The 23,317-nt window shown below is 34.2% G+C and overlaps 1 protein-coding gene across 45 annotated transcripts in view; it reads right to left on the bottom strand.

Moving 5' to 3' along the window:
• Positions 1-23,317, bottom strand: part of NAALADL2 (N-acetylated alpha-linked acidic dipeptidase like 2) — a 1,339,033-nt gene that overhangs the window by 1,123,926 nt on the left and 191,790 nt on the right. For 12 of the 45 annotated variants that reach the window (XM_084990307.1, XM_084990323.1, XM_084990305.1 and 9 more), the window contains one exon: positions 6,470-6,533. The exons of the other annotated variants lie outside the window; for them this stretch is intronic. The gene's annotated coding sequence lies outside the window, so the exon portion shown is untranslated. The remainder of the gene's footprint in view (positions 1-6,469; positions 6,534-23,317) is intronic. 45 annotated transcript variants of the gene reach the window in all.

Genomic DNA, 23,317 nt, shown 5'->3' with positions numbered 1-23,317 from the left:
CTCCCTGACTTAATTTATTTCCACTCTCTTCCCCCTCTTCCACTCTCATTCTACCCCTCCACTTGAATCCCAGTGACCTCCTTGCTCGACTTTTCTTACCACAGGGCCCTTGCACTTCTTTCTTTCACTGGCAGCTTTTCACTGCTCTTCCTTTAGATAACCACCAGGTTCACCCCTTGACATCCTTCAGTTCCTTACTCAAAAGTCACTTTAGTTAGATGGGTAAATCAATAGGTAGGTGGATGGATGGATGTATAGATGGATGGGTCACTGAGTATGTTGGTGAATGTATGGTTTGCTGGTGGTATGGGTGAAGGACAAAAGGATAAGTAAGTGGATACATGAATGGGTGGATGTGTTGATGAATGCTTGCAAGATGGGTAAATGCTTTGGTGAATATATGGGTGGATGGATGGGTAGGTAGTTAAGTAGATTAAAAACAGTCACCTCAGTTAAAAACTTCTAAGCTATCTTACATAAAATCATACACTGACACTTCCTATTCTTTCCCCTACTTTATTTTTCTCATTAGCAAGTGTTTCTCTCTGATACATAATATAGAAACAGACACATCATCATCATCACCACATTATGATATATATTTATTTATCTTACTAAAAGATAAGCTCGAGAAGGGCAGATATTTTTTCTCAATTTACTCAGTGTTCTACTCCCAAAGGATAGATAGAGTTTGATCTGTAGTAGGCCCCATGTACTGAATGCTGATTAAATCAGTAACATTTTCTATATATCCTTTGATAAAGTAAATGTCTTAAGCAGATAACACAGATTTTTGTTTTTGCATTTGCAGCCCCATTCCACTTTTAAACTTTTTATGGAAACGGCTATATTCCAACACTTGAAATTAGAGAAGCAAAGTCTAGCTATTCTCTAATGTGAGAGAGGAGAAGTGAACATTTAAATTCATTGTGTCAAGGTAGCAGAGTCTCACGAGGACAAAGATTATCTGAATCACAGAAATCTCTTGGCTCATTCTAATCAAGAAGAAAGCTTAGAACATCCATAGACTAAAATTTATGTAATGTATGTGCATTTATCTGATACTTTAGATATTTGTACATCCACATTCATAGCAGCACTATACACAGTAGTCAAAAGGTAGAAGCAATCAAATGCTAATCAACAGATGAGTGCATAAAGATATAGCATATATATATATACATATATATATATATATATATAAACACACACACACAATGGAATACTATTAAGACTTTGAAAAAGAATGAAATCTTGTCATATGCACAGCATGAATGAGGACTTTATGATAAGTGATATAGGTCAGACCCAAAAAGACAAATAACACATAATGCCACTTATAAGAAGTATCTAAAGTAGTTCAACTCAGAAACAGAATAGAAGGGTGGTTGCCAAGGACTAGAGGGAGGGAGAAATGAGGAATTACTCAATGGGTATAGAGTTTTAGTTTTGCAAGATGAAAAAATTAGAGCGATCTCTTGTATAATGTGAATATATTTAACGCAATTGAACTCTACACTTAAAAAGTTAAGATGATGAGTTTTACGTATTTTTGTTCACAATTAAAACATTTTTTAAGAAAATAATGGATTGGGGAGTTCCCGTCATGGAGCAGTGGCTAACGAATCCGACTAGGAACCATGAGGTTGCAGGTTTGGTCCCTGCCCTTACTCAGTGGGTTAAAGATCCGGCGTTGCTGTGAGCTTCGGTGTAGGTTGCAGAAGCGGCTCGGATTCCGCGTTGCTGTGGCTCTGGTGTAAGCTTGTGTTGCTCAAAAACTAATATTTGGGTCATCAGACCAAAATTATATAAAGACATATTTTGAACTGATATATAAGAAAGAGCTTTATAACAATCTGAACTCACCCCAAATGGAATGAGCTGCCTTGAAAACAGTAGGGGTAATGATATAAAGGATGTATCATTATCTGTCAAGGCTAGGGAAAACTTTGAATTCCATGCTTTCATGACTTCTTAGATAGGAGCATTTTGTAGCTAATTTAAAGGAACACAAACTTTCATAGAACTAGTCATTATACTACAAACCTGTTTGATTTGTAGAATAATGTTTTATCTGTTTGATAAAATGTGGCTTGCCAGAGTTCCCATTGTGGCTCAGTCGTTAACGAACCTGACTAATATCCATGAGAATGTGGATTTGATCCCTGGCCTCACTCAATGGGTTAAGGATCTGGTGTTGCCATGAGCTATGGTGTAGCTTGCAGACATGGCTCCAATCCCATATTGCTGTGGCTGTGGTGCAGGCTGGCGGCTGAAGCTCTGATATGACCTCTAGCCTGGGAAAGTCCAGATGCCATGGGTATGGCCCTAACGAGACAAAAAGACAAAAAAAAAAATGTAACTTGGCAACCTAAGTATCCATTAACAGATGAATGGACAAAGAAGATATGGTACATACATACAATGGAGTACCACTTAGACATAAAAAGAAAGGAAGGAAGGAAGAAGGAAAGAAAGGCAGAAAGAAATAAAGGAAAGAAAGAAAGGGAAAGAAGGAAGAAAAGGAGGGAGGAAGGGAGGAAGAAGAAGGACAGACAGATGGATATGGTATATATACACAATGGAATATAACTCAGCCGTTTAAAGAATGAAATATTGCCATTTACAGCAACATGGGCCTAGAGAATATTGTGCTTAATGAAATAAATCAGACAGAGAAAAAACAGTGTATGATATTACTTACAAGTGAAATCTAAAAAACAAACAAACAAACAAAAAACCTAGCAAACATAACAAAAAAGAAATAGAATCACAGATACAGATAATAAATTAGTGGTTACAATAGGGAGAGGGAAGTGGGGAGGGCAATAAAGGGTTAGGGAATTAAGAGGTAAAACTATTATGTATAAAATAAGCTACAAGTATATGTTGTAAAACAGGGAATATAGCCAATGTTTTATAACAACTATAAATGGAGCATAATATTTAAAAATCATGACTTACTGTATTGCACATCTGTAACTTATATAATATTGTATATTAACCATGCTTCAGTTAAAAAATTTGACTCCCCTGACTCAAAAAGTTAAATTTCAAAAGATGTCCTAAAACATATAAAAAGTTGATCAATATCATTAGGCATCAAGAAAAGAAATAATCACTATAAACTCACCAGATAGGTTAACATTAAAAATTCAAAAAATGCTAAGTGTTGATAAGAAGTATTGTGACTAGACCTATCATATATTGTGTAAACTGGAACACTCATTTTGGAACACTCGCTGGTGTCTACTAAACCTGAAAATATGTCTATCACATAACATAGAAATTACACTCTAGGTACATAGCCCTCAACATTCATACAAATATGCATGAAAAGCAATAATATTAATAGAATACTCATGAAAAACAATAATATTCATAGAAACAATCAAATGGATACCAAGATAATATATAGTAATGAAAACAGACTACTAATACAGCAGAAATATGGATGAATCTCAGAAACACAGTTTTGACTGAAAAATGTCACACAAAAAAAACACATACTATGTCATTCCATTTTTATAATGTTCAATGAAAGGCAAATCTAATCAATGTCATTATAAATTAGGATGATGGCTCCCTTTGGGGAGGAAGGAGAGTTTCTGGAATAATGATAATATTCTACTTTTTTTTTTTTTTCAAGCCATACCTTCAGCTTAGGGAAGTTCACAAGCCAGGGATTGAACCCAAGCTGCAGCTGTGACCTATGCCACAGCTTCAGCAATGCCAGATCTTTAACCCACTGTGCTGGGCCAGGGATCAGATCTATGCCTCAGCTGCAATCCAAGGCACTGCAGAGACAATGGCAATGGTTAACCTGTTATCCCACGGCAGGAACTCCAATATTGTACTTTCTGATGGGTGGAAAATTCGCAATGTAATTTTTACTCTGAAAAAAAAATCAAGCTTAACATTTTTAATTGGCATTCTTTCTAAATGTATGTCATAGTTCAATAAAAAGGCTATTTTTTTAAAAAAAGAGTTAACTTACTGTCTATAAAATCAGACAAATGTATGTGGAAATCCATATAATTTCTGTACATTCTCATCTAATCCCAAGAGAGTTTAGCAAAGACATTTAAATTCCTTGCGGTGTTGCTTATGAAAATACAGAATATTAGTACCTGAAGGAGGCATAGAAATGATCTGCTCCAAATCCAGGCTTGGGAACTAAGAAAAAAGATACAGGAAAGAAACAGAAGCCCAAAGGAGTTATCTTTCCTAAAATCAATTGATAGGTAGATATAGACCCTGGTCCAGAACATAGGCAGCTGACAACACATCTAATGAGTTCCCTCTACTTTGGAAATCCAAAATTTTCCTCTCATAACCACAAAGCTGCTTGTTTGTTTGTTTTTTCTTACTGTTGGCAGAAAATAACTACTTAACTCTTATAATAATTCCAAGGAAAATCCTTTTCCCTTAATTTGTGGATCAGCCAGTTTTAATTTCGTATTTCTTCCCAAGTCTGCTGAGAAGTGCTGCATAAATGTTTAAGGCATGGATACAATTTCCACAAGACTGAGTTTAGAGTCTACCTTGAAATGAAAAATGGTGCTGATATTTAGAAAATGAAAAATAGTGAGCTAGCCTTCTGGCTCAGCAACTGAATGTTCCACTATGGCACAAGTTGCTTGGTATGCTATAAATTTTTCCATCTTAAGCTCTAAGAGACAGAATGAAGACCTGAGGGACTTTGTTGGTTCCAGTGATCTATCAAGTAACTTCAGGAGCTGAAAAATTTGCATCTTTTGGCATGTATAATGCCAGATACATTCAACCCAGTGAGATAGTAAATCAATATCACTTTAAATTATGAGACAAAGCACTAAGCACAGGAGCAAAGCACCTGCCAGAGATAAGAGCACCAAACAGAATTATCATCCAACCCAAGTATCAGAAACTGAACATTCAGACCATTAAACTGTCCACCATGATACACTAAATGGATAACATATGAAACATATGTAGATATACACATTTAAAAACACATACATTATTTAACTAACAACACTAAAAAATGCACTCTATTTCAGTCTAACAATAAAATATTTATGATCCCATCAATTAAAACTACTCATTTAAAAAATCACTAATTGGTATTGGTATGAGAATCTATGCTTCTAAAAACCCCATATAAAGATCCTTATAGTCCATGATTTATATATTGATAAAATGTGAGAGTCAATGTGAGACTATTTGCTTGTCAATGTGAGATTTGCCCCACATCTGCCTACTTTATGTGCAATATGTTAACTGGTTATAGGATTATTCAATGAAAGATTATGAACTTTTTTTTGGCTGCACTCACAGCATACAGAAGTTCCCCAGCCAGGGACTGAACCCATGCCATAGCAGTGACCTGAGCCACAGCAGTGATAATGCTGGATCCTTAACTCACTGAGCCACTAGGTAACTCCAAGATTATGATTTTTTTTTTACCACAAAACATTGTAGAGGTATGAAGAAGAAATTCCATTTTATTAATCACATAAACTTACATTTTACATATATTTTTAATTTAACTACAAGTACTATTTTTGACTTTGTAATATTTTCTAAGCAGTCTTGCTTGTAACATGCCAGAAGGGTTGGCCAAATCACAGTTGGCCAAGAAGTACAGTGAATAAGGCATGCAAATCTCCATTACTTCTCAGTGTTATTTTCACAACTGGATTAATATTGTCTTGCAAACATATATATCTATAAATATTTAAATCAATTTTATCTTATTTGTTCTTCATTCACTATTTGAAAGGAGTTGAGATAACTTCAATGGGAAAACATAGTTTTCTCCAAAGATGCATTACTCTATTTAGGAAAGACATTTCATTTCTGATTTTTCAATGTAAATTTATGTTAGCTGTTTTTTAAGGGCACTAGAATGTGTTTTTAATAGTAATAGTAAAACAGAGTAATAGCTATAGTTTTTAATAGTAATTTACATAAAAATGATACTTTGTAAGCAATTGTTATATTATTTAATACTAAAATTTGCTGCAGAAAAACAGCTACATTATAGCAATATAGCTTTACCTCCAAAACTCTCTTGCAGTGCTTATGTGAGTGTAATCTATGTAAAACACTTGGGTGTCAGTACACAATAAATACAGAGCCAATTATAAGATCATGGATATTGTGGTGTGAATAACTTCAAAGGATACCACTAACTTTCTGGCTTCTAAAAATGACCCAACCTGTAGTAGTACAGGCCATATTCAACCTGGCCATATTCAGTGGCCCAAAATAGCACAACAATAAATACTTGAAATGTAATAAGAATGATGTAGCCAAACTTAATTTTCCATGAGGGGAATTTCTGCACATTTAGCATAAAATTGGGATTTTCTGATTGTTTTCCTGCAGACCAGCTCATCATATTAAAGTTTTTCATTTATGCATTCCCAACTTTTCTCTCGACAGGATTGCTTTTATTAACTCCAGACAAGTTATCTTTCCTTACTTATCTTTCTGTTGAGGAGAATATTCGTTTTCAACTCAATAGGCCTCAGGACATAATCACATTTCTGCAAAATAATTGATATTTTTAATAACCATGAGTCAGCCAAAAAAGGTTAAATTATGTTTTAAGCTTTCTGACTAATAAGGAAAGTAAATTTGTTATAAAGTTGTCTAAAATTTCTCCTATGAATCATATAAAGAAGAAATTGTAATTTTGATAATGTCCTTAATAAGTTTTTAATAATAAATATAGAAGCAAATTTCATATTCTTTATACTTTTCATTTTAAGCTGAGAAAATAAGACCAAGAAGTTCAGTAAAACTTCTAAAAGAACCTAGCTTTTACCCTCAAACCATGCACAAAAATAAACTCAAAATGTCTTAACAACCTAAATATAAGACAGGACACCATAAAACTCCCAGAAGAAAACAGGCAAAATATTCTCTGACATTAACCATACAAGTGTTTTCTTAGGTCAGTCTCCTAAGGCAACAGAAATAAAAGCAAAAATAAACCAATGGGACCCAATCAAATTTACAAACTTTTGCACAGCAAAGGAAACCCATGGAATGGGAGAAAATAGTTTCAAACAATGCAACCATGAAGAGTTTAATCTCTAAATTATACAAACAATTTATACAACAGCAAAAAAGCCAACAACCCAATTGAGAAATGGGCAGAAGAGCTGAGTAGAGATTTCTCCAAAGATATATAGATGGCCAACAGGCACATGAAAAATTGCTCAACATCACTTATTATTAGAGAAATGCAAATCAAAACTACTATGAGGTACCACCTCACATCAGTCAGAATGGCCATCATTAATAACTCTACAAATAGCAAATGCTGGAGAGGGTGTGGAGAAAAGGGTATCCTTTTTAACTGTTTGTGGGGATGTAAATTGATACAACCACTATGGAAAACAGTATGTAGATACCTTAGAAAACTATACATAGAACTACCATATGACCCAGCAATCCCACTCTTGGACATACATCCAGACAAAACTTTTATTGAAAAAGTTACATGCACCCCTGTGTTCAGTGCCACACTATTCACATTAGCCAAGACAATATCTGGAAACAACCTAAATATCCATTAATGGATGAACGGATTAATAAGACATGGTCCATATACACAATGGAGTACTACTCAGCCATAAAAAAGAACAAAATGCTGCCATTTGCAGCAACATGGATAGAACTAGAGATTCTCATGCTAAGTGAAGTAAATCAGAAAGAGAAAGACAAATACCATATGATATCACTTACATCTGGAATCTAATATATGGCACAAATGAACCTATCTAGAGAAAAGAAAAAAAAACTCATGGACATGGAGAACAGACTTGTGGTTGCCAAAGGGAAGAGGGAGGGAATAGGATGGACTGGGAGTTTGAGATTAGTAGATACAAACTATTGCATATGGAGTGGCTAAGCAATGAGATCCTGCTGTACAGCACAGGGAACTATATTTAGTCACATGTGATGGAACATGATGGAGGATAATGTGAGAAAAAGAATATATTTATGTATGACTGGGTCACTTTGCTGTACAGAAGAAATAGACAGAATATTATAAAGTAACTATAATTTTAAAAAATAAAAAAATGAAAAAAGAATCTAGCTTTATCTGAGCTAAAGCTTAAAGCAACATTAGCTCTAAAATATCAATGACAATTGATAGCACATATTGCGTGTTTACCATATATAAGGTACTATGCTAGAAACTTTAGGTAAATTAACTTCTTTAATCTTCAAAATAAATCTGTAATTTGGTTTTATTTTTATCCCAACAATAGAGATGACAGCACTGAGGCTTCCTCTGAGACTGAGGCTTAGCCTTGTCATCCTAATCACTATGTCTTCATTACTTATCAACTTGCGGGAGAAGAAATACCAACATCGCCAAGATACATCAGGGCTACTTGCAAGTTCACATGCTCTCCATCATTTATATATATTCTGTCTAGGTGGAGTTTCTCCTAGTTCTAAGTAATCTAGAGTAAAGAGCTACTAACTGGAAAATGTCTGTTCCTCAGTGCATCAGTTAAGCAAAAGTTTAAATCATTTTTCAAAGAAGACATACACATAGCTAAACAACATATCAAAAGATGCTCAACATCACTAATCATCAGGGAAATGAAAATTAAAACCACAATGAGCTATCTCTCATACCTGTCAGAATGGCTATAGTCAAAAAGACAAGAAATAACAAGTGTTGGTGAGAATGTGGAGAAAAGGAAACCCTCATGAACTGTTGGTGGGAAAGTAAATTGGTGCAGCTGGCACAGAAAACAGTATGGATATTCCTCAAAAAACTAAAAATAGAATAACTGTACAATCCAGTAATTACACTCCTGAGTATTTATCCAAATAAAACAAAAATACTAATTTGAAAAGAATATGAACCCCTATATTCACTGTAGTATTATTTATGATAGCCAGGATATGGAAGTAACCCAAGTATGGAAGCAACTCAAGTATCTTTTAATAGATAAAAAGATAAAGAAGATGGGAATATGTATATATACACACACAATTGAATATTACTCAGCAATAAAAATAATGAAATCTTGCCATTTATGACAACATGGATGAACCTAGAGGCTAAGTAAAATAAGTCAGGGAAAGACAAATACTATATGATTTCACTTACATGTAGAATCTAAGAAATAAAACAAATGAAACAAATAAATAAGAAAACAGGATCAGAACAAACAGGTAGTTTTCAGAGAGGGAGATAAGGAGAGGAGAGAAATAGGTGAGGTACAACACTAGGCACAAACTTCCATTTGCAAAATGAATGAGTTGCAGATATGAAACGCAGTGTGGAGAATACAGTCAATAATTATGCAATATATTTGTATGGTGACAGATGGTACTTAGACTATTTTGACGGTCATCTTGAAATGTATAGAAATATTGAATGACTATATTGTGTACCAAGAACGAATAAACAAACTCTCAGAAAAAAAGAGTTCATATTTGTGGTTACCAGAGGTAGGGAAAGGAGAGGGAAAATTGGATGAAGGCAGTTAAAAGGTACAAACTTCCAGTTATAAGACAAATAGGTACTAGAGATATAATGTACAACATGACAAATATAATTAACACTAATGAGTGTTATATATAACAGTTCCTAAGATAGTAAATCTTGAGAGTGCTCATAAGAAAAGAAAACATTTTCTCTATTTCTTTAACTCTGTATCTATACAGAGATGACGGATGTTCACTGAACTTATTGTGGTAACCATTTTATAGTGTATGTAAGTAAAATTGTTATGGTGTATACCTTAAACTTATACAGTGTTCTATGTCAATTATGTCTCAGTAAAGCTGAAAGAAAAAAATTATTGAGAGTGCTTTGTGATTTTTAATATAGACTAATCCTTATAAAGCAAATAATAAACATTAAAAAGGAAAAATGTAAATTGGCATCTATAATCCAGAAGAACTAAAAAAACTGCATATTCTTTAATTATCCTTTAATATTAATTACAAAAAATAACCTATTCACAAAAGTTAGCCAATTATGAGTTCAGTTATAATATTTTCCAGTAATACTCCATGTTATTGATGAAACATCAGCCAATGTTGAATTCTGGGGTTGATATTTAAGACTTTTAATCTATACTCATCCTGAAAAAATGCTATCTGAGGAAATAACTATAGACAAGGCCTAGACTTTCCTCAGAAAATAATTATAGGTAAATTTTGACTATAAACAAATGAACAATCTAGGTGCCAAATATCTTAATGAAGCTGAATCTTTCCATTTAAGCATACTTAATTCAGACTGAGATTTCTACACATGTAAAGGCTACACTTTTCCCCATCAAATAATAATCAATAATGATATACCAATTTTACTCAGTATATGTCTCAATATTGATTTTCCTGACAATTCTAAATAATGCTTTCCTATTAATAACTCAAAAGAAATTATATGCTCAAAAAATTTTAAGATAAATCAATTATATTTGCTGAAAGGTCTCTAGATCAATGGCTTTTTATTTAGCATAGAATATTATTACAAAAATTAATACACTTTCTTAGCTTTAGAAATAAGGCAAAAATTACATTCCTCTTGTGTATTTTTTTTTTTTTTTTTTGTCTTTTTAGGGCTGCACCCACAGCATATGAAAATTCCCAGGCTAGGGGTCAAATCAGAGCTATAGCTGCTGGCCTACACAACAGCCACAGAAACACAGGATGATATCCGAGCTGCATTTGCAGGCTACACAACAGCCCATGGCAATGCCGGATCCTTTACTCACTGAGCAAGGCCAGGGATTGAACCCTCATTCTCACAGATACTAGTCAGTTTTGTTACCATCGAGCCACAAGAGGGGCTCCTCTCTTGTGTATTAAAAAAGTACAGTGTGTTTTCTTCTTATCAGAACTGTGCAGAGGGAAATGACTATTCATTGCAGAAGAATTTCTCATGATGAAGGGAGAAAGAATAAAAATTATCCAATAATTACCTACTAAAATTATATATGACATTTTTGATGAATCATTCTTTCATATCCTCAGAGATACAGCATATTGTTAAAATGGGAATAAAGATCTTTCCAAACTGATATTCAGAACCAATGTACAAAATCTTAACAAATATTATGATTTTAAACAAATCACTTTGTATATCTTGTTGACAACTTTCCATATGTAGTGACTACAAATAATAACAACTTTCCAATCTAAAAAATGACCAATCATAAAGTGTCTTAAAATTCTGTGAGGAAAATAAAAAAACTTAATGCATATATTAACACTGAATAAGTTAACTTTATTCAGTGAAAATTGCATTCTGTCAGTCACAAAGAATAGTAAAAAACATGGAGGAATTTCAGGCATCTGACTAATAGCTTAACCAAATTCAAAAATGTAATCATTTAAATAAATTTTCCTTTTATTAATCTCTTTTGAAAATGATAAAATCACATTTTTCTATAATAAATATATATTTGATTATAAAATTGGAAATAATCTAGAAAAATAGCCACATACTACATACTATATTTCTAATGGCCCATAACTTATGGTAGACATTCTCTCATTTTTTAAATCAAAAATTTTGTTTGTTTGTTTTGGTTTTTAGGGCCACACACACAGCATATAGAGGTTCCCAGGCTAGGGGTTGAATTGGAGCTACAGCTGCCAGCCTACACCACAGCCTCAGCAACGACGGATCCAAGCCACGTCTGCGACCTACACCACAGCTCACGGCAACGCCAGATCCTCAACCCACTGAGCGAGGCCAGGGATAAAACCTGCATCCTCATGGATCCTAGTTGGGTTCGTTAACCTCTGAGCCACAAAGGGAACTACCAAAATGTTTATTATATTCTGTACATTCAGATTCTTAACAATGATTTCAAAATCCTGTCTCAAAGAACATAAACTGAATACTAGCTATTTCCAGCAGAATTCCAGACATAAACAGAGGACACACTAAAGAGAGATGAAGGCAGGGCTAAGGAAATCTGCAAACAAGGACTAAGGGAAACAGGAAGCCCCTGAGTCTTAAAGGAGTCAAGAGGAGTGGGAAGTATTAATGGAACCTAGCAAGAGTGGGAACTGTTGAAAATGAGCCACAGGGCAGTATAAGTGACCACAGGCAGATGAGTTTGCCTCCATCTGTTAAATACAGCCCACAAAACGGGAGGTGGGGGTACAGAGATAAGATCTTGACCTCTCTCTTTTCTCACGCACCGAACTTGTGCCTATGCCTCCCACTGGCTGAACCCAGTAGGTTAGAAGGCTAGTGAGTTTGGATGATGCAGTCCATTGAGATGAAACTTCCAGGACAGAGTGCAAGGCAGAGAGGAAAATGGTTCTGAAGAATGAGCTCTTTTCCTTTCTTTCAAATACATGTAGTAAAAATATGAACTAGATTTCAACTTAAATTGAAAACAAAATTTAGCATCATAAACACATAGTCATATTGGAAAATTCAGAGAACAAGTTCATGTTCTTTTTTGTTTTTATGTTAAAGAAAATAATACAAATTTAATGGCAGTACAGCTTGATGATATATATTACTTCAAGTTGTAATAGTACTTGTTTCAAATAAATTACATTTATTACCAAAAAATAAAGCTATTTACTTGGGTGAAAAAATGTTTTTTATTACTTTAACAACACACCTATACAGAAAATATGATCTGTAGGAAACTATTGCATCGAAAGCCTTACAGTAATTACCTTACCCCCCACAAAAACCCCTCGTAATAAAAAACAATCAATTTGAAAACTGTAGAACATATCTTCACTAAAATGAAGTCACCTCAACAAAAAGGCACAAAGATTCCTTTAGCCATTATCCTTTTTTGCCTAATCCTTCTCTTCCAGTTTCATTTCTTTTTGTGTTATTATAACTATTCCTAAGAACTAAAGACTGGATCAATTTCAAATTTAAATTTAAATATACAAATCAAAGGTATAAAGGAATATTTGTTAAGGATCATATTCTTTTTTGCATGTATTACCCTAACAATGGTTATTAATATTTCTTAGATAATCCCTTTTGAGAATATGATTAAAACTGTAGAAACCTGGCCTACAGGCATGTACATACATATAAATTTGGCAAGGATCATATGTGGCCCAGTTAAGGAGAAGCAATATATTAGAATTAATCACTACTTTTACCTATAGTTTTTGAGAAATCAATACAAGTAAGTATACATAAAAAAGTTTAGTAAAAAGGGGGAAAGAAAGAGGTCTGTGATTATTACAACTTCAACATAAGAAAAAGGCAAAAAATGTAAAAACTGAAAGATAATAATGGAGCCTTATAACAGGGCAATGTTACCTTATAACTGCATTTATAATTTTGTTGTTATTTTTATTTTTCAATTTTTTTATTAAAGTATACTTGGTTTACACTGCTCTGTCAATAATTTTGTTATTATTCTTCATAATGCAAGATGCAACCCATCACAGATACACCATTTCTTATGTACCAATACAAGAATGAAAAATAACTGTAATGAAACCATGACACAAAGCAATGGTGATACAGCATTTCTTAAAAGAGTGCTCCATTTTTGACTCCAGGATTTACTTCCAAGTAGATAAGACCAATTCTATGAGTTTTGGTGCTGTTTCCCTATTCGATGATACTTATATGTTCCTTCTTTCTCAGCAGAATCACATTGTGTTAGAAGTTAAGCAGCTTCTGTTGAAAGTTAGTAGGAAGTTTGTTAAAATAAATTCAACTACCTGTACAATACATCAATCGGGCATTATAGACTGCTTTGAAATTGCATATACATATTCTGAGAGATTTGATTTAAATACTGTTTCTCTGTGCATGATGGCCACCCTCTTTACACAAATCTCAGTAACAAAATATAGCAGACCTTTTCTACTTCAGGGTATTCTTCTTTCTTGGTCCATATAAAGTACTAGACTGTCACTTTGCAGGAAAATATGAGGTTGTAATTCTTCCTCCAATGATGAATATTTGCTTCATTGACATAAAATGTACACACAGTTTTGTTTTACCATGCCTTTCTGTACACACAATCACTTTTCATTTCAATGCCAAATTGAAATAGTTATGTAATATTTATGAGGACATTTGAAATAACAGTTAAACTCAACATTTGTAAAGTACCACTAATATACATAACAGTCGAAATGATGATCGTATGAAGAGCTTAACAAGTTTGTGCACACTTAGGCAATAACAACCACTTTGCCATCCTTGCCTGGATGCTGGTGATTTTAAGACATTCTTGATAGCAGGGCACATTCTGATTTCTGAGATATCAAGATATGTTGTATACAATTTATATTCTAATACTGACAAAATACAGTTTAAAATTCTTCTTGGAGTTTCCGTTGTGGCTCAGCAGATTAAGAATTTGACATGATGTCCCTGAGGATGTGGGTTCAATCCCTGGCCTCACTCAGTGGGTTAAGGATGCAGTGTTGCTGCAAGGTGTGGCATATGTCACAGAGGCAGCTCAGATCTGGTGTTGCTGTTGCTGTGGCATAGGCTTGCAGCTGCAACTCCCATTCAACCTCTAGCTCCGTATGCCACAGGTGCAGCCCTCAAAAGAAAAATAAATATCCTCCTCATTTGGTAATGATACCAGTTCAGCAGCTGAACATATAAAGTATGTTTTCAGTATAAAGCGACTTACATTATATTATTGGGATTATTCTCTTTTCAATTTTTTGTTTGTTTGTTTTTGGTCTTTTTAGGGCTGTACCTGTGGCACATGGAGGTTGCTAGGCCGGGGGTCCAATCAGAGCTTTTGCTGCTGTTATACTCCAGAGCCACAGCAACACCAGATCCGAGCCACGTCTACGACCTACACCACAGCTCACGGCAACGCTGGATCCTCAACCCACCGAGCAAGGACAGGGTTCAAACCCGCAACCTCACGGTTCCTAGTTGGATTCGTTTCCACTGTGCCACGATGGGAACTCCTATTTTTCAATTTATATTAAGGTTATAGTTAATTTTTATTTGAAAGTCATTGACATTTTAATAATTGGAAAAATGTTCAGAGACATGTAACTCAACAGTTAATATTTATGATTATTTGCTATTTATCAAAGCACTTCATCATTAACTTTTTACCATGTAATATCTTCAGGATCTTCTTTAGAATCATGTGAGAAAATTTCAAGATCATCTTTGACAGGATACCTACTGAGATTTTTCCAGGTTAAGGTGGCATTCTAAGGCAAATATAATGATTCTCTAACAACAACACAAATGACTGTTGTTCCTGTTCTAAATATTTATACAAGAATCTAAAAACTTAGATTTTGTTATCGCTATTTTACAATGTCTTTACAGATACCATGAATTCCTTTTATATCTCATTAATTTTGGATTTAAAAAAATAGTATGCATACAGTCAATTAATGTTAATACCAGTTTGGCCAAAAGTAAAGTGAAGATAGAAACATAAAATGAGCAATTTTACTACAAGACTCATAAACTGGTACTGGAATCAATTCAAAAGTGAGTTGGTTCAATCAGAAAGTTCGTGCCATGGGAACAATAGAACAACATAGGAGCAGCTTCTCAATTTGAATTTTTTAAAGGAAAACTTTTGTTTAGATGCACATTTTTGACATACTAAAATAACAGGCTAATTACCTTTATTTTTTTTTTTCCAGATCTCATATATCTGTCAGGTTTCTGCTAGCTTTTTCTTAAGAATATTATAGCACTGGAGAAAAAGAAACCATTCTTGTGGGGCCAAGTTAGCCCTTTCCAATTCATTACCAGACAACAAGAGTCTTAATTAATTTTAGGATGGTCATTGATTTCATTATCATAATCTCTGATTAATCTTGATTAAAAAATCTGGAAATAACAAACAGCATTGAAAAGTTAAACTTTCTTTATACATTTTTACTTCAGCTTGTGATACTTTCTAACACTTATTGTGATGGTATTCATTGGGCACTGGTGTCTATTAACTTTAGAGAAACTGTATTTCATAGTGTATCAAAAGCATAGTAGAGTACAATGCAAATAAAGGGGTCTGACCACTTTCTCTTCTTCTGGATGCCAAGAGGAATTTAGTCAAGGACATAAATGATATAAACCTCATATCTAACACAGAAAAGTATACCATCCCATAATATTACTAAATATTATGACACACAAATATTTATGAAAACTTTTGTTTAGATGCACATTTTTGATATATTTACTAAAATATCAGGATCATTTCCCTTTTTTTTTCTAGATCTCATATATCTTACAGATTTCATAGGAGAGGAAGGTTAGGTAAAATAAATCTTGGGATAATCTGTAGCTGCTTTCCTGGAAATAGGTGAGAAAAAATCATTTGTATATGTTTGATGAATTTCTCAGATTCATAGAAACTCAGAATCCTAAAGTATCAATGAAATTAGGTAGAAGTAGGGGAAAAGAATAAAACACAACTTTTATTTATTGATCTTATAATAATAAATCAATACCTCCTTAATATTAATATCTCAATCTAAAATTTGAGTGTTTGGCTAATAACATTAAAAGCCTTCCTATATCTGTTTTCAAATACTTGTCAAACTTTCATTCAACATTTCCCTAAACTCTAGTTTAAGTTCCACTTTGCTATGTTCATACACAGATATGCTCTTATGAATTCGAGAATCAGCTCAGAGGCTACCTCCCCTAGGAAATCATATGCCACCACTAAGAAAATCATTTTCTACCCTAAAATCACAGAAAACTTTCTCAGCACTTAACATATTGCATTTTACATGTTTTTCTTTCCTACAAAATTGTAAAAGCATGAAAGTCAGAAATCCTTGCATTTATTTACTCCACACCAATTCTTGCCCTACTGACTTAAGAACACCAATAAACACATGCCAATGGTGAACAATAGCCTAAAAATGATAAACAGAATAAAAAAAGTAAAAGAAGTGCTTGATTACTTTTATTACATAGAGCATTCTATTGCATAAATGTACAACAATTTATCCATTCTACTATGGATGAACATTTGGGGCTATTAGAAATAATACTGTCATGAGTAAACTTTACATGATTTAGGGGGCGAATATATGTATTGGAGCTTAAGAAAGAGGTATGTTCATATATAGCGTACATTGCCAAATTGGTTTCATTGATTTACATTCCATCAGCAGCATATGAAAGTTCTGGTTGCTCCACATCCTTACTAACATATTTTTATTATGAGTATTTAAAATGTAATCATTATGGTAGCTATATAGTAGTGTTTCAATGTGCTCTTATTTGCATTGCCTTGATAACTAACACAAATAAATACTTTATCATATGGCTATTTGAACATTCTATTCTGTAAACTCTCTGCTCAAGTCTTCTGCACATTTTTCAATTGAGTTGTATTTTTTGACTTGTAGAAATTCTCAGTATTTGCAATGTATGTATGTGTCTTTTGTGGACTACATGTATTAAAGTATATTCTCAAATTCTCTGCTTTTCCTTCTCACTTTCCTAATGATGTCTTTTGTTTTACAAAAATTCTTAATTGAGTACAATATTTTTTTCACCTTATGTTTGGTGTTTTATGTATCATCTTTAAGAAATCTTTATCAGCCACAAAATGATGACAATATCCCCCCATGGCATTGTAGTCGCTATGAATGTCCAACTTTGTAGATAACTGGCAACGCCAGCTGTTACACTCTGAAATCTATCACCATATTCAGAGTCTACACTTGCCATAGTCAAATCCCAGGTAATGACTGAATGTGGCAAGGTTGCTAAGCAGGCCTGGTCCTGGAAGGTATAAGACTGTGCTAATGAGGGGAATTGACTGAAGGACTGCATCAGCCTTGCTTAACTTCCTTATAGTGGCACTATAGTCTCATACTTTCTCACCCAACTCGCCTTTCTTCTCTCCTTCTTTGAATAAGTCATCAGTGTTATAGTACTACAGCCTCTCCTGACTAATTTCCCATTTTCCCGCCAAAGTATCTCTACTAATAATTCTTTGGTCTTTGTCAGTTAGTTTGTTTGTTTGTTTTTATAGGGCAGTACCCGAGGCATATAAAGGTTCCCAGGTTAGGGTCTAATCAGAGCTATAGCTGCTGGCCTACACCAGAGCAACAGCAATGCAGGATCCAAGCCATGTCTGCAACCTACACCACAGCTCAGGGCAAAGCCGGATCCTTAACCCACTGAGCAAGGCCAGGGATAGAACCCACAATCTCATGGTTCCAAGTAGGATTGGTTTCCGCTGTACCACGACAGGAACTCTTAATAATTCTTTTGTACTTCTAATCTCCTTTTAGAGTTTGCTTCTGAACTGATCCAGACTAACATACTTAATTTGTAGAATTTTTGCCATTTTACAATTCACCTTTAGAACTATAATCCATCTGGAATTGATTTTTGTGTATGGTATAGGGGAGGAGACAAAATTTATCTTTGCCATATGGATATTCAATTGATCTGGCATTCTTTACAGAAAAAGCTATCCATTCTCCACTGGTCTTCAGTGTTGTCTTTTCCATAAATTAAAGGTCTTTACATATGTGCATATTTCTGGGTTCACTGTCTACATCAACATAGATGAAACAACATGAATGAAATAAGCCAGAAATAAAAGATAATGTTATTTGTATAAAGTTACAAAAAGGGAAAACAAATCCTTGAAATGGAAGTCATAGACAAGGGTTATCTTTAGGGAGGGCTAGTGACAGATAGGTATAGGTGGTATGTCTGGGATGCTAGTAATACATTTTTTTCTTAATTTGGGTGGTGGATTATCTTCTCATGTTCATTTTGTAAAATTTCATTGAGATATAAACATATGATTTGTTTGCTTTTCCATATATATGTGTGTTATAGTTCAATGAACAAGTTTAGTTTAAAATTTCATTTAAAAGTAAAGGAGGCTGAAGGAGCCACTAATTCAAACATTTAATAGGCAGAGATTAGAAAACAGAATATGTGCTTTGGGTATGATTTGAAGGACATGAAAACCGAACTTTAGAAAGAAGCACCAACAGGAGGTTAGACAAAAATATTTCTGAGTTCTGTCCCTTTATTAACCACTTGATATTTTTAAATCATTTAACATCAGTGTCCCAGGTTTTTTCTCTCAAACAATGGGAGTGATAAGATCTAATTAATTGCTTTAATTAAAAAACAGAGAGAAAGCATTTATGTAACCAGATTTTAAAGAATGCTACAGGAGTGCAAAGAAATATTAGTATAAGATGCTCAAAGACTATTTTTTTTCAACTTTCTTTCAATGTCTTTTCCTACCATCATTTGCCCATGAGCAGAACTGACTTTACTACAGTTTGCACATATCCACTCAAGGGCTTATTTCGCCCCTCAGAAAGACTTTGTAAAAAACTAAGTTGTCCCCTTGATAGAATTATGGTTTCTGCAGTCCCTGTCTTGCTGTATCAAGGCAGTAAAATGGTGGACGTTTTACAAATTTATTAAAGCAAAAGTACATTTTCAGAGAGAGTGAGTGTGTGTCTGCATGGGTAAAAAGAGAGCCCACCTCACTTTTACAACAGTTTTTATATCCCCATGCTGCAGACCTTATTTGCATGGGAAACAGATTATACAGAGGCAGGTGAGGAATAGGCAACCTTCCTTCCCTAGTAGGGAGTGAGCAGGAAGGTCCATTACAATGAAACATGACCAGAGGCTTTTGGGTTTAATCTCTTAGAAGGGGACTTGAAGCTTATTAACTTTCTAAAGACCAATAGCTTAAATGAAGCTAAAACAGGCATTAAGCAGCACTGATAAAAATGGAGCAGAAAATTTTTGGTTCGAAGACACCATATGGACATATCGAATTGCATAAAAAATAGTTATAAAGTAATGTGTTAAATGGCAGCACAATCTCAAAGTTTAAAAAAAAAAAGGTATAAAAACAGGACTCAGGACCAAAAGTTACATGGAATAGAGAAGTATTTCTTCCTTTTTTTCCTGAAAAAAAAATAAGGGAATATCAAATATTTCATTAAAGAACCTAATCAGTTGTTCTCCCAGCAAAGATGAAATAAGTGAATGGAGCCAAATGCAGAAAAAAAGTTTTAAAAAAGAGTTAAGCTAAACAAAATAAATTATTTTTATGTGGAACTTTTTTCATATAGCAGCATAAAACAATTGGTCAATGGCTATATCTGAAAAGGAAACAATAACCATTTCAGCGTGGTACGCTAGGGCATTTCCGCTTATATCATCCCATATTTTGCATTGTTAAATTCTTCTATAAATAACTAAGACTCTCTACCCACATGTCCTATAACATGATTGTTTCTTCAACAACGGTTGACTGCTATGACCATGACTACCTGTTTTGGGTTATAATTGTACTGAAAGAGAAAAAAAGTTTCTTAAGAGAAAGTCCACATCTTCAAAACTGATGTTTAGATAGTGTTTTCTCTTGAGCACTGGTTCTAGGAGATGGGACACAGCTATCAGAAGAAAAAGGGCCAATGGGTGAAAATGTGGGGAAACACACATTTAGGTTAAACTAAATTCAAAGGCTTCTTATCAGTGGGCATATTTTAATCACTAATGGTTCTTTAAAAGTCTTTAATATGTTTCCATAAGCCATGAAATTCCAAGAGAGGAAAAAGGTGTACAGAATTTTGCACATTTATTTAATCATTATTTTCATGGAACATCTTAAAGAATATTGTTTGAGAACCAATGCTACAGTCATTCAAAGTCCCCCACCGCAATTTCAAAGAAAAGGATACACATACAAACAGGCTCTTAGCAGTAGAAGGTACCTTTGGATTAAAGTTATTTTCCCCTTCCCAATCCCTGAACCATATTCCATCCCTGTCAGAAGGTTCAGTTCACTGCACTGAATGAAGAAAAAAAAGTTAAAAAATGTTTGAAATCATAGCTATTATTACTGACTGACTGTTTACACTGAAAGAATCAGCTTTATTATAGAGGATTTATACATTTTCCTACATCTATGTGCTTTATACCATATCTTTAATTCTCAAAAGTGTACAAAAACACTTTCCATGTATAAGATAGAAATGGATAATGTCTTGCCAGAGAGGAATAAAAAGTTGTTAATATTCAATCTATAACAATGTCCTGTTTGTGCCAAAAAAGTAGAACCTAGACATCATCTTCAGTAAGTGAGCTTTCTCTGTCACTTGAGAAAAACTGGAGTAGTTTATACTCCACTAAACAACTGTGTGTGTGTGTGTGTGTGTGTGTGTGTGTGTGTGTGTGTGTGTGTGTGTTTAGCTATCTTGGGATAGTTTATTTCTTTCTCTCTGCTATTCTTTCCCTCTGTCCCTCTAGCCTATCTCTGCTAAAAATATGTATGATTTCTCAAAGTATTAAAAACAAGACTCAAGCAATCAGAGCAATTAAAAACTACATGTAGGTCTGGTATACATATGAATGCAATTTAAAGGCATATAAGGATTATATTTGTATACCTTTACATATAAGGATGCACACAGCAATATACATATTTTGTTATATATAGAAAATAAGGACTAAAGAGGAGAAAAGTACAATTATGCCAATCTCATTGCTAAGACTATGTATCAAATTAGGCTCTGAACTGTGACAGAAGAGCAACAGGGAAATACAATCACAGGTTTTCTTTATTGGACTTGGTGCATGCAATTCATCAAATCATATTTCTCCTTCCCTACCTCCCTCCTTCTCTCTCTCTCAGTCTCCATCTATACACACATGTGTGTGTGAATGTACATGTGTGATCTCCATAGATACAAACAAGTATTAAATACACACAATTTTAACTTTAATCTATTATATATTTCCTTCTTTACTATTTTCAAACCACAAATATATCTTTGGATAAAGTATATGTGTGAAAGCCTACCGTAGCATCAAAAAACGAAAACAATTCTGAAAGTATGGTTAGCAAATACATTTTGAAAATCCAGTTTGCTATTAAGTACAAATGTTCCATGGAGTTCCCATAGTGGCTCAGCAGTTAATGAACCCAACTAGTATCCATGGGAACGTGGGTTGGATCCCTGGCCTTTCTCAGTGGATTAAGGATCCAACATTGCTGTGAGCTGTGGTGTAAGTCACAGACATGGTTTGGAACCCACGTTGCTGTGTCTGTGGCATAAGTTGGCAGCTATAGCTCTTATTCAACCTATATCCTGGGAACCTCCATATGCCATGGATGTGGCCCTAAAAAAAAAAGACCAAAAAAAATTCCATCTAGTAGTGTTTTATCCGTGTAGGAATAAGATAGTACTATACTAGAGGCTAGTTTTTTTAAATGATGTAACATTTTTATTTTAAGTTTGCCTATAAGAGGAAGAGTTGTAGGAATTATGAAATACATGTTAGTGTAAATTTTTGCTTACTCATACATGTGAATCTACATACTCACATAGCGCCCTTTATCCTTTGGGCAAAACGGTCTATGATTTTACATAGGAAACACATATTTGCAAATGTCACCTTCACTAAGGAGCTTTCCATTTTGCTTACAACTCCTGTTTATTTAAAGTGTTTTGTAGGGCGAGAAAGTTTTGGGCTGAGACTCCAGGGAAAGTACTACTACGTAATATTCCTCTTTGCATTACAGTACCAGGTACGAAGTTGGCACACAACACTTTCAGATGGAGCAAAAGAAAGAATAAACAGTCTATCAAGGAAATCAAATGACAAAGACTGTCATTAAGCCCCTCCTTTAGTCGCAAATGCTGGGTCAATCCTAGAGAATGGGATTTAGGGTAAAATTCTACCCCCTTTCACTTACAGCTGTAGGAATCATCAGGTTATCCACATACATTCTTTCCACTTAAGAATGAAGGATGCATTGCAAGTTGTAAATTGTCAGTGACATCAGCTCTTGGATTTGTCTCAACTAGAATAATTGTTTTTTTCAACTTTTGAATTAGTTGCCAAGATTTATAACAAAAGCATTTCCCAAGAAATTTGGATTCTGAACTCCTCTTAAGAAACTGAATGTCTGGCAACCCTGTACCCAAAGTTACTCAAGACAACACAGTTACACCACAATGCTGTTGCTCCCTCCAAACAGGACTTGTGCTTTCTGGTAACCACATCTTTCCCCAGGGTCTGGTACTCAGTCAACTTCACCCATTTCTGTTCACTCCAAGGCCACTGCAAGCAGCTGATTTTGCAAACTCTGCTTTGCACAAACCAGGTTTTATAATGAGTCCAAGTCTCAATTTTGATAATTACTAACAGAGAAGCCTTGAGCAAGTAATTTATCCTCATGGAGTCTCAATTTCATCACCTATAAAACTGTGAAAGTAATCCCCTGCCACATCACAGGGTGACTGTGGGAAGGAAATAAGATTACATATAAAAATGCTTTGTGAACTTTAAAGGTCATATGTACAGAAAGTATTATTT

The sequence above is a fragment of the Sus scrofa genome, chromosome 13 (genome assembly GCF_054392235.1).
Source record: "Sus scrofa isolate SSC_HxYL_T2T_F1_AM1 chromosome 13, Sscrofa_HxYL_maternal_Yorkshire_Landrace_v2.0, whole genome shotgun sequence".
Taxonomy (NCBI): Eukaryota; Metazoa; Chordata; class Mammalia; order Artiodactyla; family Suidae; genus Sus; species Sus scrofa.
The sequence above is the reverse complement of the archived record's forward strand: the minus strand, read 5'-3'. Positions and strand labels throughout refer to the sequence as shown.